The sequence below is a fragment of the Hyperolius riggenbachi genome, chromosome 1 (assembly GCF_040937935.1).
Source record: "Hyperolius riggenbachi isolate aHypRig1 chromosome 1, aHypRig1.pri, whole genome shotgun sequence".
NCBI classification, from domain to species: domain Eukaryota; kingdom Metazoa; phylum Chordata; class Amphibia; order Anura; family Hyperoliidae; genus Hyperolius; species Hyperolius riggenbachi.
In genome coordinates, this window is record NC_090646.1 from 282774893 (window position 1) to 282796542 (window position 21650).

Here is a 21650-nt window from a genome sequence, read left to right on the forward strand (position 1 = left end):
TCTGGCCCAAGGGCCCCGATGCGGTGGCTACCTCTGCAACCCCTATTGCTACGCCCCTGATGGAGGGGATTATGCTGCAATCTATCTGGTGTACAGCATGATTGCTGTGATTTATGATTTGCAGCAGCAGAAAATAGCGAGCAGGAAAATATTTCGAATTGCAATTGCTACGCTGTTTTCCTACTCACTTGCACACAAAAAATCAACAGGACGGCAATTGCAATCAGAAAAAAATTGCATATGCATTGCACTAATGGAAACGTTTGGTGCAGATCCCATTATTTTGACTGTACCTAGTGCTTTGTTATCCACAAGTGATTGGATTGCAAAACGCTGATAGTAGAAAAGGATCCTAACTGACAGAAATGGGTGGCAACGGCCAGGAAGTCAGCGTCCATGAGCACAGGACTCCGCCTCCAACCAGTATCAACTTACATAGCTTTTCTTCATCCAGCTCCATATATTAAAGTGATGTACTATCGCTGCCACTACTCCATCCACATTTATAGGCTCAGAGAGAGATTTCAAATAAGCCCTTTCAGAAGAACCCTGAAGACATCCATCAACTTGCAGATGAAATAAAATATTACAATAACCTGACCTGTATGATTTACCATATTTATTACTTTTTACTCTACTGACAAATGGATAAGGGTTCTGCTAGAAGACACCTGTATTTATTAGCCAGAGTGGGGATGCTTATTGAAGCAATTAGATAGCGACTTTTAATCACCGGACAACCCATTGAGCCAGCTGATACTGAAGAGTTCCCCTGCCCATAAGAACTTGGTACCATTATCCATTGTCCTCCCCGTACAAGGCCCTGCAACCTCCCAGTATAGGGTTATGGTGGAGTATGGGGGGTGGAGTATGGGGTACAAGTATTTCTCTGCTCATTAACAGCCCCCAAAGCTGTTAAATGGAGCTAGCTCTGACTGTTTTTTTTTACTTTCCTAAGAGTTGACACTAGGGGCTAAACCAGGCATGGGCAAATTTGGCCCTCCAGCTGTTACGTAGCTACAAGTCCCACAATGCATTGCAGGAGTCTGACAGCCACAGTCATGACTCATAAAGGCAAATGCATTGCGGGACTTGTAGTTCCGTAACAACTGGAGGGCCAAGTTCGCCCATGCCTGGGCTAAACTAAAACATAATGATTCCCCTGTAAAAAAATAATAAAACAGCATGGGGCCCCCTAGGCAACCTCTCTTTCCCTGCAAGTGCACCCAGCTAATATATATATATATATATATATATATATATATATATATATATATATATATATATATATATATGTATGTATATATATATATATATATATATATATATATATATATGTATATATATATCCCCAAACACTCACACAAACTATCCCCTGCCATCTCCTTCCGCTATACAGGGTAGTACAGGAACCCAGGTAATATTAACCTGCTCCAGCAGTGAAGGTCTCCTCCATGTATCACAGTCTAAAGAGTAGTGAGTGAGCACACCATTCATCAAAGTTTGGGTGCTTGATATTGTGGCATAGGCAATGCCCCAGACAAATCAGTAATCCAATATATCAGCACGCAGTTGTTCAAACTCCATGCATCACAGCCGCACACTCTCTGCTGCCATCTTCTGGCTCCCAATCATGTGATTTACATCGGTCATGTTATTGGGAGCCGGCAAATGGCAGCAGGGAGTGTGCAGCACAGCGGCTGTGTGATGCATGGAGGAGGGCCACAGAGCGAGAGCAGGTAAATATCCCACCGCTCCCTGTGCTACTCTACATGCTGGTGGGGAGAGGGAGGAGGAGCAGTCCCCCACAACCTCTGAGTCACTCCTGATTGCAGAGGTTGCAGGAGCTATTGTTACACCACTGGCTGACACTATTCAGCACTTTGAGAAGCTTCTATTGAGTGGTTTATGAACTAATATGCTTATGCAGCTATATCAGATACAGAGCAGTTCTGAGTGTAATAACACCAGCAAACACATGGGGTGAGTCTGACACTAGTGATGAATAAAGCACTGGGCAAGGTGTGATTACTTACAGTATTTATACTTATCACAGCCTTGCTGAAGAATAATGCACTAACCCCACTGTAAGTAAGGTTAGCGGCTAAACATCAGTGAAATGTTGAGACGGATCAATTTACTTCATTTTCTCTTTCCAGCTGCCAGAATCTTGAGCTGTATCTAATAGGTCTTTTACCAAACTTTGTTCCAAGCACAGCTTGAAATGTTGTTTACTTGTATTATAGCCTACAGTATGTAAAGCAAGTTTCCAACAGCTGATGCTTGCTAGTCATGCCTGCACTGAAAAGTGAACATTTTTATCAGCTTGTGCTGTTACAAGTAAACAGTGCACTCAGGGGAATGTGCAGCTGTGACACAACTGCTATGCAACTGGAAACCATACTTACATTGATTTCTCTTTCAACTGGTATGTTCTTCACAAGAACAGAAGCAGCAGATGTTTTCTTTGCAACCCAAGGGAAACAGATACATTTACAAAGGCTGCATTGGCCTTTCACAGTTATATAGATACTTCATAACCGCCTGAATTGTCGATGAATAAATACAATGGGAACTACAAAGCAGCTATGTGGCCAAAAACAGCAAGACTGAAACTATGAAAATACTTAAAAAATCCCTTTGCCAAAACAATTGTTCCTGATCATCTAAGCTGGAAGTCTATAAACTGTTTTTATGTGGTTTGTCTGCTCTACGATCATAACCAGAAAATTGATGGGATTGATGTTAACTAGGAGGTCCTCCTTACACATGGAATATATTGAATATTGCGCACATCTGCATAAAGTTGAAAGGAGTTACACTGGATAAGCAGACTTAAAATAACTCTGGTCTCATATATTGATATATTAATCTGATATTGGTCTGCAATGGAATGTGGGGGGGGGGGGGAGGGGCATATGTTCTTCATCAGGGTATACAAGGCCTATACAAGTGAGGTGGTTGGATTACCCAAGCATTATAGACCATGGTTTATGAATAAATAACTTAATGGGAGCAAGTGCCAGTTCACTTGCTGAAAGCAGTGTTTCAAAGCTAATATTTTAGATTATCTTTAAAGTGGAATTAAATTCAATATATGATGAATTAAGAAAATACAAGAAGTTTTAAATCAGGATGATACCATTTATTGGCTAACTACAAATGAATAAGAATAAACAAGCTTTCGGCCTTGCAGCCTTCGTCAGGTTTACATCCTGTTAGTTTGCAAGCTGGTGGTACAGACAGCTTATATACATGCAACATCAAAAGGGAAAACAGATATTTTTTTCAAGCATAAATACGTCATTAAGTTGCCTTAATTCAAACAGACCATCTAAATGGGGTAAGATAAGGATCCTTGTTTACTCCATTGCTCACAGATCAGGTATTAGGATTGACCCAGCGGTATCGTAAATTCTTAGTTCACAAGTTCAGCTAGAGTGGCTGAGACCGTTCAAATATCATCAGTCTCATACCAATATAGAACGTTGTTGTCCTTATTCAAACCCTTCTCCACAGCTTTGAACCAATTTATAAATTTTGTTTCTGCTATTAATCGGTCATTTGACGTTTTGAAGCCGCCCTTCAGGGCAGTGACAAGAAGATCATCCATGCTGTGTCCATTGGACCGAAAGTGTGTAGCAACTGGGAGTCTAGATTTGGTATCATTAATAGTGTGCCTGTGTCCATTCATACGTTTGCGCAGAGTTTGTCCAGTTTCTCCCACGTACACAACATTGGGGCATTTAGCACACATGATCAGATATACCAGATTGGTGGACCCACAGGAAAATTTACCTTGTACTCTGTACTCCTGTTGTGAACCTGGTATCGTTACCCTGTCAGTGGAGTAAATGTGTCTGCAGGTCCCACATATTTTTTGTCGGCAGGGTGATGTTCCCTTTTGTTGAGGCCTATTCAAAGAGCTCCTGACAATCATCTGTTTTAGATTGTGTGGTTGCTGATATGACAAGAGTGGAGGTTTAGGGAATATCATTCTCAGTCTGTGATCCTTGTGTAAAATGGGATGAAGTTCCTTAGCAATCCTCCTTAAGATTTCCAGGTGTGGGTTGTAGGTGACAACCAAAGGGACACGTTCCTCTTTCTGGTTTTGCTTATATTTCAGGAGTTCAGTCCTAGGGATGTTGCTGGCTTTCCTGATTTGGGCCTCAGCCATGGGAGGACTGTAACCTTGTTTAATGAAAGTGTTCTTAAGGTGATCCAGGTGCTTGTCTCTGTCCATCCTGTCAGAACAAATCCGGTTGTATCTTATAGCTTGGCTGTAAATGATAGAGTTCTTAATGTGCTTGGGATGAAAACTGTCATATCTTAGGTATGTGGGACGGTCTGTAGGTTTGCGATACACGGAGGTTTGTATGTTGTTACCCCTGATGTATATGGTGGTGTCCAGAAAGTTAATCTCTGTGTGAGAGTAGGTAAGTTTCAATTTGATTGTAGGATGGAAGGCATTGAAGTTCCTGTGGAACTGGAGAAGATCATCCTCACTTGCGGACCAGATGATTAAAATATCATCAATGAAGCGGAAGTAAGCCAAGGGTTTTATGCCCAATGCATTGAGGTATTCCTCTTCGATTTTGGCCATGAATAGATTTGCATACTGTGGAGCGAATCACGAACCCATTGCCACGCCCATCTGCTGTAAATAGAGGTCCTGTCCAAAAGTGAAATAATTATGAGTGAGAATGAATTTGATCAGTCCAGTAATAGGCTTTACAGGTATGCCCTGACTCTGAAGATATTTACGGCAGGCCACAATACCATCATCATGGGGAATGTTCGTGTACAGGGACTCCACGTCCATCGTGGCCAGTATGGTTCCCTCAGGTACTGGGCCGATGGCTGTCAGTTTGTTCAGGAGGTGGGTGGTATCCTGTAAGTAGCTGGGTCTTTTACAGACAAGAGGTTTCAAGATGTTTTCCAGCCACCCTGAGATGTTCTCTGTAAGAGTTCCGCTCCCTGAGATTAAGGGCCTGCCTGGGTTTCCCTCTTTGTGGATCTTGGGAAGCATGTAAAAGCAGGCTGTTCTAGGCTCTTCAGGGACAAGGGTCCTTACATGTTGTCTGATGTTTGCAGGCAATCTGTTAACCATCCTATTAAGTGCCATCCTGTAGTCTTTTGTGGGGTCCCCCTGTAATTTGGCATAGTGAGCGGTGTTGGATAATTGTCTTTGTGCCTCCTGGATGTAGTCACTGGTGTTCATTATGACTATGGCACCACCTTTATCCGCTGGTTTAATAATAATGTCCTTATTGTCCTTAAGGGATCTGATGGCCTGTCGCTCCTGTGGTGTTACGTTCTGGGCCAGTGTCTTTCTTTTACTCAGGATCCTGTCAGAGATTCTGCGTCTGAATTTGTTGATGTATTTATCCAGGGCCGGGTTTTTTCCTTCTTTGGGGGTCCATCTTTTTTTCTTTTTCAATAAAAGCTTGTTTGTTTTTATTCATTTGTAGTTAGCCAATACATGGTATCATCCTGATTTAAAACTTCTTGCTTTTACTGATGGCTAACACGGTACAATACCCTACTGCTACTACTTAAGAAAATACATGATTTGGCATACTCACTATAAATGTAGTGGTTGTAACACCTTTTCCTCTGTCTGAAGACTGGCACCATGGTAAATACTAGTTTTCTTGTCTTTATATTCACTGGGTAAGCATCCATCTTCAGCTCCAAAATCGCAATCACACCAAAGTCATATTAAAATCCCAATCACACCAATATTGCATTAAGATCGCTAACGCGTCATGTCACGATAATATTCCCTTCTGGCAAGGGGTTTGTGGGTGTGGTCAATGACTTGTTATTGATTTATATTGAGGTTACGCCTGAAATTTGGTTACTAAGAAATATAGGAGAGGGGTTCTTTCTAGCAATAAAAGAAGAAAAAAACTCTTGCTGAAACTGTTGGGATTCTCAGCTAGGAAAGAGAAACTTAAGAAATAGAATTTGCAAATTGCTCCAATAATTTTTATGTGGATAGACGCTGTCAATGACGCATTACCAATGTATAAACTTAGGTACCTCAGGCATCATGGGATATTTTACATTTCCCATAAAACCATTTTAAAATCTGTTTAAAAAAAAAAGGAGGTGGTGGTGGACTTACCTCCCCAGTAGACAAACACAATTCTGTTGTTTTATGTCAAAAATTAATATTTATTAGGTACTCCACAATGCATTTCACATGTTTAATCCATCAGGCAAATAAAGGAACACAACTAATAATTTTCCCCGTAACGTGGGTTTGGCTGCTTTCCAAAACAAAAAGATATTATCAATGTGCGAGTTGTTTTTGTATTTATTTTCCCACCACCATTGCTGTAATAAAGTCACAAAGCCCTCATCCCATTCCTCATATAAAAAAGATGGAAACTGCCAAAGGCTATCAGACCCTCTAGGGATAGTGGGAGAAAACATAAGTTGTGTAGGAGTATGATCCCATATGACCAAATTTAAAATGTCCGATAATATAATTTGTGGCACAGCTTGTTGTGACACTAACAAATAATCTAGGCGTGACCATATATCGTGAGGGGCAGAACAGAACGTAAATTCCTCCCCATCTGGGTGTATGGATCTCCAACTATCACATAGCTGAGAGGAGTGCAGGTAGTCCTGAAAGAGCAAAGGCTTCGCAGCAGTTAAGCTACTAGCAGGAGTTCTCTTAGACGTATCCTCCCCAAGGCTGACCATAGCATTAACCTCCTTTGTGTCGGGCATACAGCGCTGTGGCCCCAGGAGTCCCCCATAAATAAATGTTCCTAATAGCTGTAAATCCTTTAGCTAGCACTAGGCTAGCTAGTAAGAGCCTCCGTCACCCCTGGATCCACGCTGATCCCCCGCGATCACCCGGTTTATACATTACCGCCGCACGGATCCAGCGATCGCGCAGCCTCCCGACACAACTCCGGTCTCTCTATGGGGAGGATCAGGTTTGTGCATGACGTCATGTCGTTAGCGTCGTCATGACGTCATGTGCGATCCTCCCCATAAAGAAGACCGGAGCTGTCCCTAGAGGCTGTGCCGATCGCTGGGTCCAGGCTGGGTAATGTATACACGGGGGAGCGGCGGCAATCAAAGGGTGCCAAAGACGTCTTCTAGCTAGCCTAGTGCTAGCTAGATGATTTACAGCTGTTAGGAACATTTTTTTAGTAATCGGGCAAAAATTGACAAACCCTCCTGAGCGGCGTAACGCTCAGGTTAAAATCACCTTCCTGAATGACACCTTACAGTTACCTAAAGACAATAAATCAGTGAGAAGTTTGGTAAGGAATAGCCTATCCTCCTCAGTTGGACCATAAATATTTCAGATCAACAATTCTTCTCCAGAGAACCACAATTTGATCCTTACCCATCTCCCCTCATTATCATATTGTACTTCAACCACCTCCCCCTGCAGCTGTTTGTGAATAAGCATAAGGACATCCACCTTCCTACCATGGAACGGAGAACCATAAACCTGGCCCACCCATGACTTACGCATATAATTAAACCGATCACATGTCAGATGGCACTCTTGAAGGAGTGCAATGTCTGTTTTAACTTTTTTTCAAATGACAAAGCACTATTGAGCTCTTACCCGGGGTCTGTAGTCCCTTAACATTCCAAGAAGTTATCTGAAGGGCTATAAAATTTCAGAAACCAGGATCAAATTGCAGCCGTCAAAACATACATATCGAACAGTGATCATGAACAGACCCAGAATGACCAGAGATGACAAGCCCCTATAAACCCTCTCCCTCACAACCCCTCTTGAAAACCCAGCAAATAACAAAACACCACCTTCCTGCCAGGATCAAGTTGCTCTGAGAAAAAGCAACCAAACAAAACCAGTAGTATGAAGATAAAAGAAACAAAAGAGCAACACAAAAATAAACATAAAAAACATAGTCACGTGACTTTTTCCTGGACGTCACTTCACAACTAGAGACCCCAAAGATGGGCCCCCTGCCAGACATCCAAATAGATGAAATGTCCCCCCTCACCAGCAGATCTGAAAACCAATAAAAAATTAACTAAACAACTTCTCATAACTTATAATGCTGGGCGGCAGCGCCCCCACTTATGGTGCAAAAGTACGTCTGCAAGTAAAATTTAGGGAGGATCATCCAGATTCTCATAACCACTGGATAAAGGAGTACAAACTTCCACTTCTTTCCAATGCACATTTGGCAGGCCGAATTGAAAGCATGTCTTTTCTTTGAAACTTCTACTGAGTAGTGGTTGAATAAGCGTACTTGAGCTCCCTGGTGTTGAATAGGATGGCCAAGATCTCTATATGCACCTAGTATTTCAGTCTTTTCAGAAAAATCTAAGTAATGTGTCAGAGCCAACCAAGGAGGGCGTTGGTCAGACTTAACGAGAGGGGGTTAACTCTGTGGGACCTCTCCACCTTACAACCCCATTAAAAGGTAAGTTTCTTTGGCAAAGTACCAGCACAGAAGTCACATAAAGCTAATGGGGCCATAGACTCAGGAGGCCCCACCACTCTTAGATTATTGCAGTGGGACTGTTTCTTAAGGTCCTGTAATTTTTCCTGCATGTATTTGTTCTCCTCCACCATCTCTCTAAATCCTCCCCCCCCCCCCTCCTTGGCCCTGTCATCCTCTACTGACTGGATACAAAATACTGCGTAATCAAGCCTCTGACTGTTCCTGCAGCTTTCCCTGTATATCACGCAGGGTCTGTTCTATGGCAGTCTGTATGGAAGCCTGCAGTTCTGGAGTGAGTATCCTAACCACTTCTGCAGCTAGTTTTTTGTAATCCCCTGTGGCACCCTCTCTCTCCTGGCTAGTGCCAGGTGTTACGTCATTCCCGACCCTCAGAATCGTGCAGTGTCTCCTGTTCCCACTCAGGGGATTGAGGCTGGGAGCCGCGTGGTGAAGTTGGGCTGGTGGCCATATTGGATTCTTCACTGGCCTCCAGTGGATTGCGCTTGCGTTCAGACTGCAGAAGATAATGTTCCAGGCAGAGTGGGAGCAGTGGCGACAGGTCCCGGAGCACCTCACCCTGGCCCAGTGTCACAAGTGGGGGTGCTTGTGCAATGTGCAGTTATAATTGATGTCAGAGGGCATTCAGCAAAGGAGCTCTGCTAACCACCTGCTCTTTAATTCAGGCGCCGGATCCGGAAGTCCAAAATGTATTTATTTTTTACATGGGAGAGCGCGAACGCAGCTCCCCACTACCACAAATTATGCAGCCGATTTTCCCGCATTTGGGGAAATCACAGGGGTCAACCCACCCAGAGTGCAATGGATGGGCCTCCTCCTGGGAGAACCACCTTGCTGATCATGTAAGCATCTCCCATGCCAACGCTAAAATGAAAGTCTATGGTCCAGGTTTATTGCACACTATGTGCAATACGTCAAAACTCACTGCAAATCACATTGTGTGAATGAGCCCTACTGGAATATTTGAGAAGCACATCAGCAACACGTACAGGTGTGGAGTAAGTACCGGAACAGGTACATGGTACTCAGGCAACCAGAATTCACGAACACTCAAAAACGTTGTTATATATGCAGAAAAAAAATTGTTTCAGTGTTCCACACCCAACTTATTATGGAAAAAACAATATAAAATATGTCCTATTTCATGTAGGTTTTCTTGTAAAAAAAAATCCAAAGTAAACCTAATGAGTGCAAAATGTCTAAAAACTGCTGGCAGTAGATGTTCGCGATTGGCTGGCAGGAAAAGAGTTAATGATACTTTTCCAGGTTTTAAGGATTTTTTTTATTTTATTTTTTTGGCTTGATTTTTATATCACCATTGAATAAATCAGGTCCTATAGTAAGGTCAGCCATGAATTTATGAAAAACAAAAATCAAAATACAACTGAGCACAGCCTTTTGCAGACCTATTGTATCTACCTTGACCTGTGAAGTCTACACAGAAATCCACTTTATATAGTATATATTAAACAGCAAAAGGGTAGGAACATGTTTTGGCGAAATATAAGCAAATATTTTCAAAATGCCATTTACACAAGATTACGAGTCATGTCCTACCTTTTAAGTCAAAAATAGATCTTGAGTAATAAAACTAAGAATATCATCAGTTCATTTATTATTATTTTATTCAAAGTATGCTCATGGTAAATTTACAGATTTGTGTTAAAATAATGACTTACTTGAAACATAGAACTAAATAAGAGAATATTTTGTTATAAGTTTTGATAAACAGTGGTGTGAAATAAAGTTATTTTCCTATTTCCTGTGTTTCCTCAGGGTATTTATGCTTTAGAGTACTGGAGCAGAATGCTATCAGAAGTTAGTAGGAATCCAGAGGATTTCAAACGAGCAGATGATGCAGGTCAGAATGTGACTTACTTGGCCAGGCTCTCTTTTGCAAACCAAGCTGTCCGATTGGCTGCAGGGCTGCAAGACCATCTTGTCCTTCTGGCAGGCACAAAGCACTTCCAGGTTTCATGTTGTAAAATTATAAAGACATAAGTGGAGTAGGAGAAGCAGGAGGAGAGGTTAAAAGGGAGGAAGGAAAGTGAAATGAGAGCTGTGGCGTTTGAAAAAAAAAAACCCTTGAAAACAATAACCAGACCCTCCAACATGTGATCTCCATATACATAAAACAACAATCTATTTATCATCTATAGAAGCTACAATACAAATCTGCATCTATTAAATAAAAAAAAGAATCTATCTATCTATCTATCTATCTACATTGTAATTTTTTTTCCAATACTGAGCAAACATTTTAGGCAGGTGTAAAAGAAATGCTGTAATTTGAGTATGTTTATAGTTTTTTTCGTTGGTTTTTCAACTACCTAATGTTATAATTTAAGTAGGCCTCAGTTACTTGGCCTGAGTTTTATGTAAAAGGCTTGTCCGCAGTGTATGCCTTTAAAATAAATAGAGGTTTTGTGATGCAGGCAGAGGCATCTCAGGGTCTGCGTGTAGCAGAGGATACACGCAGATACTGAGAACATGTTCCTAAGAGAAGGCCATCGGACTACTCTGACCTCAACCACAGGAACAGAAAACATTGGCCATGTTTACTAAACATCCACGGTCCTGCATCTGGGTCAAGTGCCTCATTGATTATTAATCGAGTAGGCGGGTATGATGACACCATGAGTGGGTCCACCAATAGACTGATATAGGGGGTGGCGAAGATGATGTCATATTTAACTCTTTCCTAGTCGGTATTAAATCTGGAGCGAGCAATGGAGAAGGCACTTCTGCTTCTTCCTTCCGCACTAGCTCGCAATACTGACTGGAACCCAATTATTTCTCTAAGCATGTTCTTCCTTTATGTAATCTGATATAATGTATGCTATGTACATAGGTAGTTTAGTGTAACGTAGGTAGGAAGAAGGTACCTGATAGACTTCAGCAGGGAGTCTAATCACGAGCTGATAATGCAACATGAAGATTTGCATAGCTAGGATATGATGACTGTATCTATCTGTCTTTCTGTGATTTGAATAAATAACGGAAACATTGGAGAAGCCTGAGAAAGTCTATTTCCTGTTTGCTGTGTGGAGAGTCAAGTGATCTCACAGTCTGTGAGACGATGGTGTCGAAGCAAGGTGATAAGAACAGTTTATAACAGTGGTGCCTGAAATCCTTCCCTGCCTAGCAAAACAGGCAGACGGGGCCGGGGCCGAAGGAAAATGGTTTCAAGATATTCCACAGCAAAACAAGCGGAATAGACGGACACGGACTGTAAAGCTTATCAAGCTGAGACTGATAAGCTGGTGTGAGTAGTGTGTGGGAGCCGAGCACACACGGGCACGGGCTGCAATTCGGGGAAACCAGCGGCGACACTCGTGGATGTTAAACTTTGACTGACAGTGCACATCAGTCACAGCCTAAACCGGATCACAGGTGACTGGAAGGCTCCGAGGCCGGCTGGCAGCTGCCGCTGGAGATTGATCCGCTGAGCCAGTGTGGGTACACAGAGCTGACGCTCAGTAGTTCCAGAGATCCACTCAGTGTCGTGGAAAGTTGCCAAAAGCTGGTCGAATTCGCAGGCTTACAAAGTCTTCTGCTCAGGCAAGTATGTTTTACGTTGTTGTGTTGCATTATCTTTATTGTATGAGAGGAGGATAATGTGTTAATGTGTATATTCTGTGTTAATTGCAGCATGGTGGCTGCGGGCTTTTCTTCTCTCTCGCGCGTGGTGGGAGGGGGGAGGCTGCTTTCAGAGTTTAGGTGCTGGGTATTTTTTTTTCTTCGGATTCAAGCTTCCTGTGTTGTATATTTACGTAGTGGTTATCTCTGCATTTGTCTCAGGCATGTTTTTGCTGGAAAGAAGTCGATTGGGTTTTTTTTTTTCTCTTCTCTTCTCTCCCCGTCTCTACAGAGGCTGGGAAAAAGGGGGGGGGGTCCCCCGCAGCAGGAGATAAGCCAGCGGTGCTTCTGTTAGTACTGGATGGGAGGGAGAGGTGATAGAGAGGAGTGTAGTGAGAGGTGCAAGCTTATCTAGTTCCAGTCAGCGCCGCTAAAAGTTATATAGGTTTAATGTTGTAGTCATGTCAGACTGATAAATGTGCGTCTCAGAAGTACTAGCTGTTAATATGGTTTAGAGTTACGCTGCACGCGTGAATAGTTCTGTGTTATGCTGCAGATGATTTGTGAGGGGAGAAAGATTCCTACGTCTCTGGGGATCCGTATGTCTGATTGCAGTTCGGATTACAGCTGAGACGTGAAGGAATGCTGAGGCTGATTTTTGTGCACTGTGGATAGATGCTGTGTGTAACTATGCATAAAAAAATGTATGTTCTATTTGAGTTTGCTTTCTTTCCTAAGGTATAGGAACGAGAGGCTGTTATGGGAGCAGCCATCTTAGCTGGCAGTCCAGGACTCAAAATGGCGGCAGTGGAGAGAGCCCGCCCCCGAGAGTCATGGCCCCCACACGTCATGGCAGGGGGGGAGGAGGGGCTGGGGGATCCACGTCACGTCAGGCTGTGCTCGCGGCTCCGGGCAGAGCAGCTGAAAGGAAGGGGGGTAGAAATACAGAGACATTCTCGTGTGTCTCGGTTCTCAAAGTATTTCCCCAGAGATTTTCCCTGGGTCCATGGACAGGAATGCCAGAATAGGAAGTGTTTCCCAGCTAGGTGCAGGGACACACGTAGCAGTGCAGATCAGGAAAGGGTCTGTACTGGGTTCCTTATGGGATTATTCCTGTAAGTGGGGCACCTTAATGGGTGGTGCAGCATGAGTTCCCAATAGAGTATAGGGGGGGACAGTGCATCAGGGGGGTGCCGGAGTTGGAAAAAAGGGAGTTGACCAATTCGGGTTTCCATCGCCGCTTCTGCAGAGCGGTAACGTTTTTTCCGGTTTTTGTCGTGGACAGGGCCAGAGCTTGACTGAGAGGTCTATGCTGGGCTGGGGCTGTTTTTTGGTGCGGTTTTTTCGTCCACTGATTGGTCAAAGGTGTTTTTTTCCAGCTCCTGTCAATTGTAGCACAAAGAACAAGGACTGACAGCAGTTCATGGGGCAATTATACAGATGATAGAATTGCCGTTTACAGAGTGACAGTGTATCAGTACGGTGTTTGCCATGTGGCTACCTACCAAGTGGGCATTCAGGGATCTGCATACAGGCATGTGACGCTGGTATGCTTAGCCCTGCACCCTGTGTAGTTTAAGTGCAAAGTGCTCCTTCCTACAGGGAGGCAGCCAGTTTTTTTTGGTAGTTTAGGTGGTGGCACGGCAAACATTGATCAGAGGGTACAACACACAGAACTTCTAGCAGAGCTGGTATCGAAATGAAGTTCTAGATAAGTAAATGCGATAATGAGTAAGAGCATTGCAGGCTCACCTGCAAAGCAGCAACAGGTGTGGCATCCGTAATCTGTGCATGCGACGGCCGCGCATGGACAGATAGGGGGGGATGTGGAGTGAGCTGCAATGAGGTGAGAGCTTCCACAAGTGAAGTCCGCGGGAGCATATTTTAAACAGGTAAGTACTGAGGATAGTACTGAGGTAGGGGGGTGAAGTTTAACTCCAATCTACCAATAAGAGTAAACAGAGTTCAGGAGAACCATAAAGCAACGAGATCAATTACGATATATATTGATCAATTTAAAGTGTAAAGAGTACAAGCCGCAGGGCGAATCCCAAATCATTAATAGGAATTGATTTGTTTGTATTTCGATTTCAGGTGTTTGGCAATATGGAATTGAGACAGCTGCAGTGCTGGCAGCAAAGATGGAGATGTCAGTCGGATAAGCGAAAGGTTCCAGATGCCGATCTAAGCTTGGAGGAACACGAGATTCCTGAAATCGGAAAGAGACTAAAACACGAGATTCCTGAAATTGGAAAGAGACTAAAACACGAGATTCCTGAAATCGGAAAGAGACTAAAACACGAGATTTCGGAGATCGGAAAGAGACTAACAAAACTGTCGGAGCAAAGCATAATGCAAAGTGCTAATGTTTTTCTTTCCCAAGGTGGTGCTTTTATAATGAAGAGTACCATGCTGATGGTGATCCTAGGTTGCCATTCCGTCCTAGGAGAACGAAGAGAGGACATTCTCATGTATAATAAGGGGTTAATGAGAATGCAAGGCCCAAGCATGTTAATGTTGGGTGACAAAGGTACTGATCCTTTCACACCTCCCTCCGCTTGGCACAGATGGACCATGCAGGGACGGAGGAAAAGAGCACTTGTGCCAGGAGAAAGCAAATTTCATGGCACAAGGTGGGTGAAAGGTCTGAAGGGTCAAGTGTGCGGGCAGTGGGAATTTAATGGCAGTGTAAATCTGCTATTGAATGCCACACTCCCAGAATCGATGCACCGATCCAAAGGTTTGTTAAAAGGTACATTGCAGTACAATGGGTACATGCAAAAGGTGGAGTGTGTGATTCAGGGGTACCTTGTCTTGGTTATGCAGAGTGAGATGGGTCCAGATTGGAGAGGAACGAGCAGGAGGTGTCAATTCTCTTACCAGAGAGACGCAGGGGACCACATCACACTCTGGAGCTACCAACAGAGTGTGCCTCTGAAACAACTATACACACGTAAAGGCTGGAAAGCCAAGGGTGGGTGGTTCTCGAAACAAGAAGTAAAAATCGAGATCAAGCCACCTTTCCAGGTGACAAAGAGGGTGGGGAGAGCGGTCCCGGGGGAGGGAAAGCCCACACAGGGAACCCCATTCACACCACACGGGTCACAACAGGGGACGATATTACACAGTCCATATGCAACAGCTTATCCTCATGATAGTTGGGTAAGTGAAGAGGTACTCTTAATCGAACGATTGCAGAGAGTACAATCTTCCCGACCTCAGGTACATAGTGTGCCTCAGGAGATAAGGGGGGAAGAGGTCCAATCAGGACAGCTGGGGACATATTTTGTCAGCGAGAGATTGGACAAGGGGAGGTATATTAATTTTTCTGGAGAAGGATCTTTTGCATGGCAGCTTCGAGATGTTTGGGTGAACAAAGGGAAACGGTGCAAGGTTCCTTTAGGCACCGCCACTTCCTTGGTTCCCACCTCAACCCGTGTCTCACACCAGGACCTGAGAGGTCAACCTTTTTTGGTGCTAGACGGGGAGGTGAAGCAAGTAGAGTTGTCCTCATGCGGGCAATTCTTGCAGAAGTATCTGCGTTGGCCGGGGCAAGCCAAATTTAGTGAAGAAGCCTGCAGGCTCAATAACGCAGAATGCGAGGCTACCATTCAAAAGATCCACCCTGAAGCCAAACCAATAGTTCCGGTGGCTGAAGGAAAGGTTTGGTTTTTTAACATAAGGTCTAGTGATACATTCAAGGTATATTCTCATAATTGTTCCGATAAGGGGGAGTTTCCAAGGGGAACATATTGTGTGAGTGGAGATCCCATATGGATCCTGTCATCCAGGTTTGATGACGTTGTTTCTCAAATTGTTAAGAGAACTCTGAAGGTCAAAGCTTCACGGGTAGTTCCCGTCCTGAAAGAGAACACGACATGGGACAAAGGGGAACAGGTTTTGATCCAAGACGACCACATTTTGTTACAAAGGTTAAACAAACAGTACACTAAGTTAGAGGTAAGATTTCACCATAATACAGGTGATCTTAACGAGGTAGAACACAAAAATGAGCAGGTGAGTTCCAGTCTGCCCTGGTGGACAAAGGTTCCGGTGATGTTCCAGGGACACTCGGACGGGGCATCTGCAGTTCCAAAGTTCTTTCTACACCCACTGGTCGTCTGGATGGGGATGACAACTTTAGGCATCATTATCCAGGTGAGGTTGCGTGTTAAAATTACGTAAAACAAATTAACCCGGTTCAGAGATTGGTGCCTCATAAACAATCTCCCGAACCAATAGTTTAAATTAAGGGATATACAGGGTTACGGGTATAGGTTTAGTAGTACCTGTGATGGAGCTGATTGTATAAAGGCGCTCTTTTAGAAGGCACCTGGCACTGCTCCGTTTTGTAACAACCAAACGAGTTTCACTTTTCTGTGGTCATGCAAGTTTGTGAGTGATACGCAAGTGACGCAAATGCTGAGCATGTGGTATTGAGGGACTTAGAAGTAGGGCTTCCCCAGAGAGCCTGGTTACAGGAAGACCAAGAGGTCTTGCTCTCTCTCTTCCAGGGGTAATCGCCTAGAGCAGAGAAGTTGTGTGAGCACGAACATCGAGAAGTGAAACATAAAAGAAAAGAAACCAGGTACTGGGAGGTTCAGACGCTGGGATCTGCGGGTCAAGCCGTTTTAGGGGGGATTGTTATAATTTAAGTAGGCCTCAGTTACTTGGCCTGAGTTTTATGTAAAAGGCTTGTCCGCAGTGTATGCCTTTAAAATAAATAGAGGTTTTGTGATGCAGGCAGAGGCATCTCAGGGTCTGCGTGTAGCAGAGGATACACGCAGATACTGAGAACATGTTCCTAAGAGAAGGCCATCGGACTACTCTGACCTCAACCACAGGAACAGAAAACATTGGCCATGTTTACTAAACATCCACGGTCCTGCATCTGGGTCAAGTGCCTCATTGATTATTAATCGAGTAGGCGGGTATGATGACACCATGAGTGGGTCCACCAATAGACTGATATAGGGGGTGGCGAAGATGATGTCATATTTAACTCTTTCCTAGTCGGTATTAAATCTGGAGCGAGCAATGGAGAAGGCACTTCTGCTTCTTCCTTCCGCACTAGCTCGCAATACTGACTGGAACCCAATTATTTCTCTAAGCATGTTCTTCCTTTATGTAATCTGATATAATGTATGCTATGTACATAGGTAGTTTAGTGTAACGTAGGTAGGAAGAAGGTACCTGAGTGACTTCAGTAGGGAGTCTAATCATGAGCTTGTAACGCAACATGAAGATTGGCATGGCTAGGATATGATGACTGTATCTATCTGTCTTTCTGTGACTTGAATAAATAACGGAAACATTGGAGAAGCCTGAGAAAGTCTATTTCCTGTTTGCTGTGTGGAGAGTCAAGTGATCTCACAGTCTGTGAGACGATGGTGTCGAAGCAAGGTGATAAGAACAGTTTATAACACCTAACCTTTTTTTAATTAACAATGCAAAGTGAATGAATAGAAGTTACGGTAAATATAAATTAAATTATTATTATTTAGCGTGATCTCCCTTTGCCTTTAAGATGGCATCAATTTTAGGACACTTGAACTGTTTTTGAAGAAACTTGGCAAGTAAGTTCTATGGTGGATGTAGACTGCCTCAAATCCTTCTGTTTCTGTTTCTAACTTTATGCTGGGTACACACGTTACGGTTTTCCATATGATAGATGCATCCAATTCATAAATTCCTTCATGTCTGATATTACTCCTGATTGATTCGGCGCTCGATTTCTCATAGAATGGAGAAAGAAAAGAAAAATGAGCGAAGAATCGAGTGCAGAATCGAGCCGAAAAAAAACATAGAGTGGCAAAATCGAGCGGAAAATCGCAACGTGTGTACCTGCATTAGACACACTTCATGATACTAAGGTCACCACTTCCAGAACTCCTCATTCTTCCTTACTCTGAAAATAGTTTATAACAGCATTGATAATGAATGATAAATACACATCTGCATGTATTTCTCAGCATTCAGGAGCTCATTAATCTGGACTAAATCCCTACCTCAACAAGGAAATTGTCAATGATAAAAAGAAAAAAAGGAAGTTCAAGTGCAAACTAATGAACTCTGAGGCTACTAAGGAAACATCCTAAAAATGTAAATAATTTCATTGCTAAACATTTTCCGGCCCAATTCATGTTCATAAATGTTAAGACATTAATTGCCATATTGATATCTCCATGGTGGTCAAAATGTGAGGTTCAGATACATTTCTCATACAGTACCAATGTGTGGTCCTCATACAATTACAGTGCCAATATTAAAGGGGCACTAAGGCAAAAATTGGGTTGCTAGGATAACCCTGGTAGCATGCACCTAATCTTAGGAGCATCAGATAATAAGCAGTTTTGGTTTTTTTTTACTTCTGCTTGAAAGATTATAGACAACACATGCAGAGATCCGGCCCGTCACCTTTTCAAGCTATACGACGTGTACTCCCCTTCTGCTGACTCAGGCTGTGTTGTAACTGCTAAAGCTGTACGGGGACTTGCAGGCTGTGTGCTGGGGAAGATCATAGCACTTGGAGTAGCAAGCAGGGTTATGTGAAAGGGGGTGGGGTTTGGGACCACTAGACCAGGGCTTTTCAACCTTTCCACTAATTGTACCACTTTTATTGCTTGAAAACTTTCAAGTACCACCAGTGTGCCTGCACAGTAGATTGGACGCGATCGGGCTTGGCTGTTTCTGCCGGAGCCTGAACGGAGAGCAGCTACTGTGCATGCGCACACCGATGAGGAGAACTTTCGGGCTCCCAGCACTGGATCCCATCTACTGAGGAGGAAGGGGGAAACCGCTTTAGGATACAAAGGCCTCCCCTTCCCTGAGGTAAGTACCCCCCGGGGCACTTTTTTCTTACAAAGTACACTTTAAGAAAAAAGGCATTTGGGAGGGAAAAAGTAGGAGGCATTGGTGGGGAAAAAAACTACAATTAGATTGCTAGCCTACATATTGTCAGTATTGGCAATCTAGATGTAGATTGCCAATATAGGTAGCCATACAAGTTCCACCTCCCCCCCCCACGCGCTTAATTATAGGTAGCCTGGCCCCACCACCTGAGAGCTAGGCAGTGACTCACCACAAAGTTCGGCTCCCCCCTTGCTCCCTCCTTGCTGTTCTGCCCTGCGGAATAGTTCACACCTCAGAACATTGGTAAGCCAGCCGCAGTGAAGAGACAGCCAGGCAAGCGGTGCATGGTGACGGCGTGTATACTTCAAATGAGCAGTGATGTCACTTTCTGTATCTGCGCCATCACTGTGCACCATTGGCCTGGCTGTCTCCTCCACACTAATCTGAGGTCTGAAGTATGCCACAGGGCAGCACAGCAAGGAGCGAGGGAGGAGGAGACAAACTTTGTGGAGGCAGGACACGACCAGGACAAGTGGCAAAAAAGTGGCAGGCAAACCTGGTGTGTACCACCTGGCCAACAGCAAAGTACCACCGGTGGCAAGCGTACCACAGGTGCAAAGCCCTGGTCTAGAGAGATTAGCCTGTCTAATTAGGCCTTATCAACAAGTAAACAGCAAGTGTAAATTAGGGCTGTCAGGTGTGCCACTCTATGCCATAGTTTGGGCTAATATGTAAACACAGGAGGTTAACCCCTTTGTGTTCCTAGAACACCAGAAAGTAAACACTGCAGTGTTTTTGTAAGATTTCTGTAAGTTGTAACAAAGAAATGTTTTTCTTTAAAGTTATGATGCTGTTGCTTATCTCCTTAGAGCAGAGAGGAAGCTCTCAGTTTAGGTCCGCTTCAAAAGCTGACAGAACCAACAGGTTTTGGACTAGTCCATCTCTTCACGATGGAGTCTCAGGGTTTCCCTTTGTTTTCAAAAGCATTTGCTGAACGGCCATTGTTAAGTCTGACTGCCAAAAGAGTGTGTGAGTAGGGACGCTGGCTGCTTCTATTTTGGCAGTTAGACTTAGCAACTGCCATTTAGGAAATTACTTTAAAAAACAAAGAAAACCCTTTGTATCCCCAATGAGGAACTCGACTAGTCCAAAACATGTTGGTTCTGAAAGATTTTAACTGCTTACTTTTTCACTATAGTGGTCCTTTAAAATGGTAATTTGATAACAACCATGAAGGTCAGGATGTACTGCTGCATTGCTGAGCTTATTTCAGTAATGTGTTACAGACTCTCATGTGCTATGCTGTGTTCTGACAAACTGCTGTATGCATTTCTGTGCCAACACACTGCTGTCTCATTTCAATTAATACTGCAACGCAGAGCAAAACATGTGTCATACATTTCTGTAAAGAGAAGTAAATGGTTGGCACCCCAAAAATTGGTACAGACAGATCTGTAATTCATCCTGTAATTAAGATAATCCAAAATTCCAAAGCAACAAAGTACCTCTTTATCAAGAAAAAAACAGTGCAAGTTCATCTGAAAAACAACTCCGCCCGCAACAATAAATCACCACAATAATAAATAAATACATTTGAAGTAGCCCAAGAAAAAGAGGGTGACCATCGTAGAGGAACACAAGTACCAAACACTGAGGTAGAGAATGTGTGGACAAGTTTCAAAGGTGGCTAAAAGTGCTAGCCTGGAAAGAGAACTACTATGAAAGTTGAAGCCAATAAATGGGAGCAAGATAAGAAGATAAAAAGCCAACATAGGCTTTTTCCTCCACTCCCTCTCTACAGTTATCCATATAATAATTCCTTTTTTTTGTATAGCGCTTTTCTCCTGTCGGACTCAAAGCGCTTGCGAGGCAGCCACTAGAGTGCACTCAGTAGGCAGTAGCAGTGTTAGAGTGTCTTGCCCAAAGAACTCCTTACGGAATAGGTTCTGGCTTATTGAATAGCAAGAGCCAAGATTTGAACCCAGGTCTCCTACATCAGAGGCAGAGCCCTTAACCATTGCACTATCCAGCCACCATATCTGACACCTGTCACTGTTAGAGATAGCCAGTTTTAAATTGTGCAAATCGTGATGCCAATCTAGCCCCCAAAACACAAAATGAGGTGTTCAACATTGAGAATCTCAAGGCTTGTGTTTGCGAAATAAATAAAATAGGAAAGGAAGAAGGAAACAATTGGAAAAGGATAGTCGAAAAATGGAAGTTGAAAAATGACAATTGGAAAATAATGGCAGTTGAAAAACAGTTGAAATTTGGCTGTTGGAAAATGACAGTTGAGAAATGGCAGTTTAAAAATGACAGTTGAAAAACAACAGTTACAATTTGGCAGTTGTAAAATGACAGTTAGAAAACGGTAGTTGGAAAATGACAGTTGAAAAATGACAGGTGGAAAATGGCAGTTGGAAAATGACAGTTGGAAAATGTCAGTTGGTAAATGGCAGTTAAAATTTGACAGTTGGAAAATGGCTGTTAAAAAAACAACAGTTGAAAGATGACAGTTGGAAAATGGCAGTTGGAAAATAACAGTTGGAAAAAAGCAGTTTAAAAATGACAGTTGGAAAATAGCAGTTGAAAAATGACAGTTGGAAAATGGCAGTTAATAATGTGACAGTTGGAAAATGGCAGTTAAAATTTGACAGTTGAAAAATGGCAGTTGGAAAATGACAGTTTAAATTTGACAGTTGAAAAATGACAGTTGGAAAATGGCAGTTGGAAAATGGCAGTTGA

At 43.2% G+C, this 21650-nt stretch overlaps 1 long non-coding RNA gene and 1 other non-coding gene across 4 annotated transcripts in view; both read right to left on the bottom strand.

Moving 5' to 3' along the window:
* Positions 1-21650, bottom strand: part of LOC137507193 (uncharacterized) — a 145751-nt gene that overhangs the window by 109529 nt on the left and 14572 nt on the right. The window lies entirely within an intron of this gene.
* On the bottom strand, positions 9179-9345 carry LOC137533038 (U1 spliceosomal RNA). The gene has a single exon (XR_011024120.1). It is a non-coding gene; the product is annotated as a U1 spliceosomal RNA (small nuclear RNA).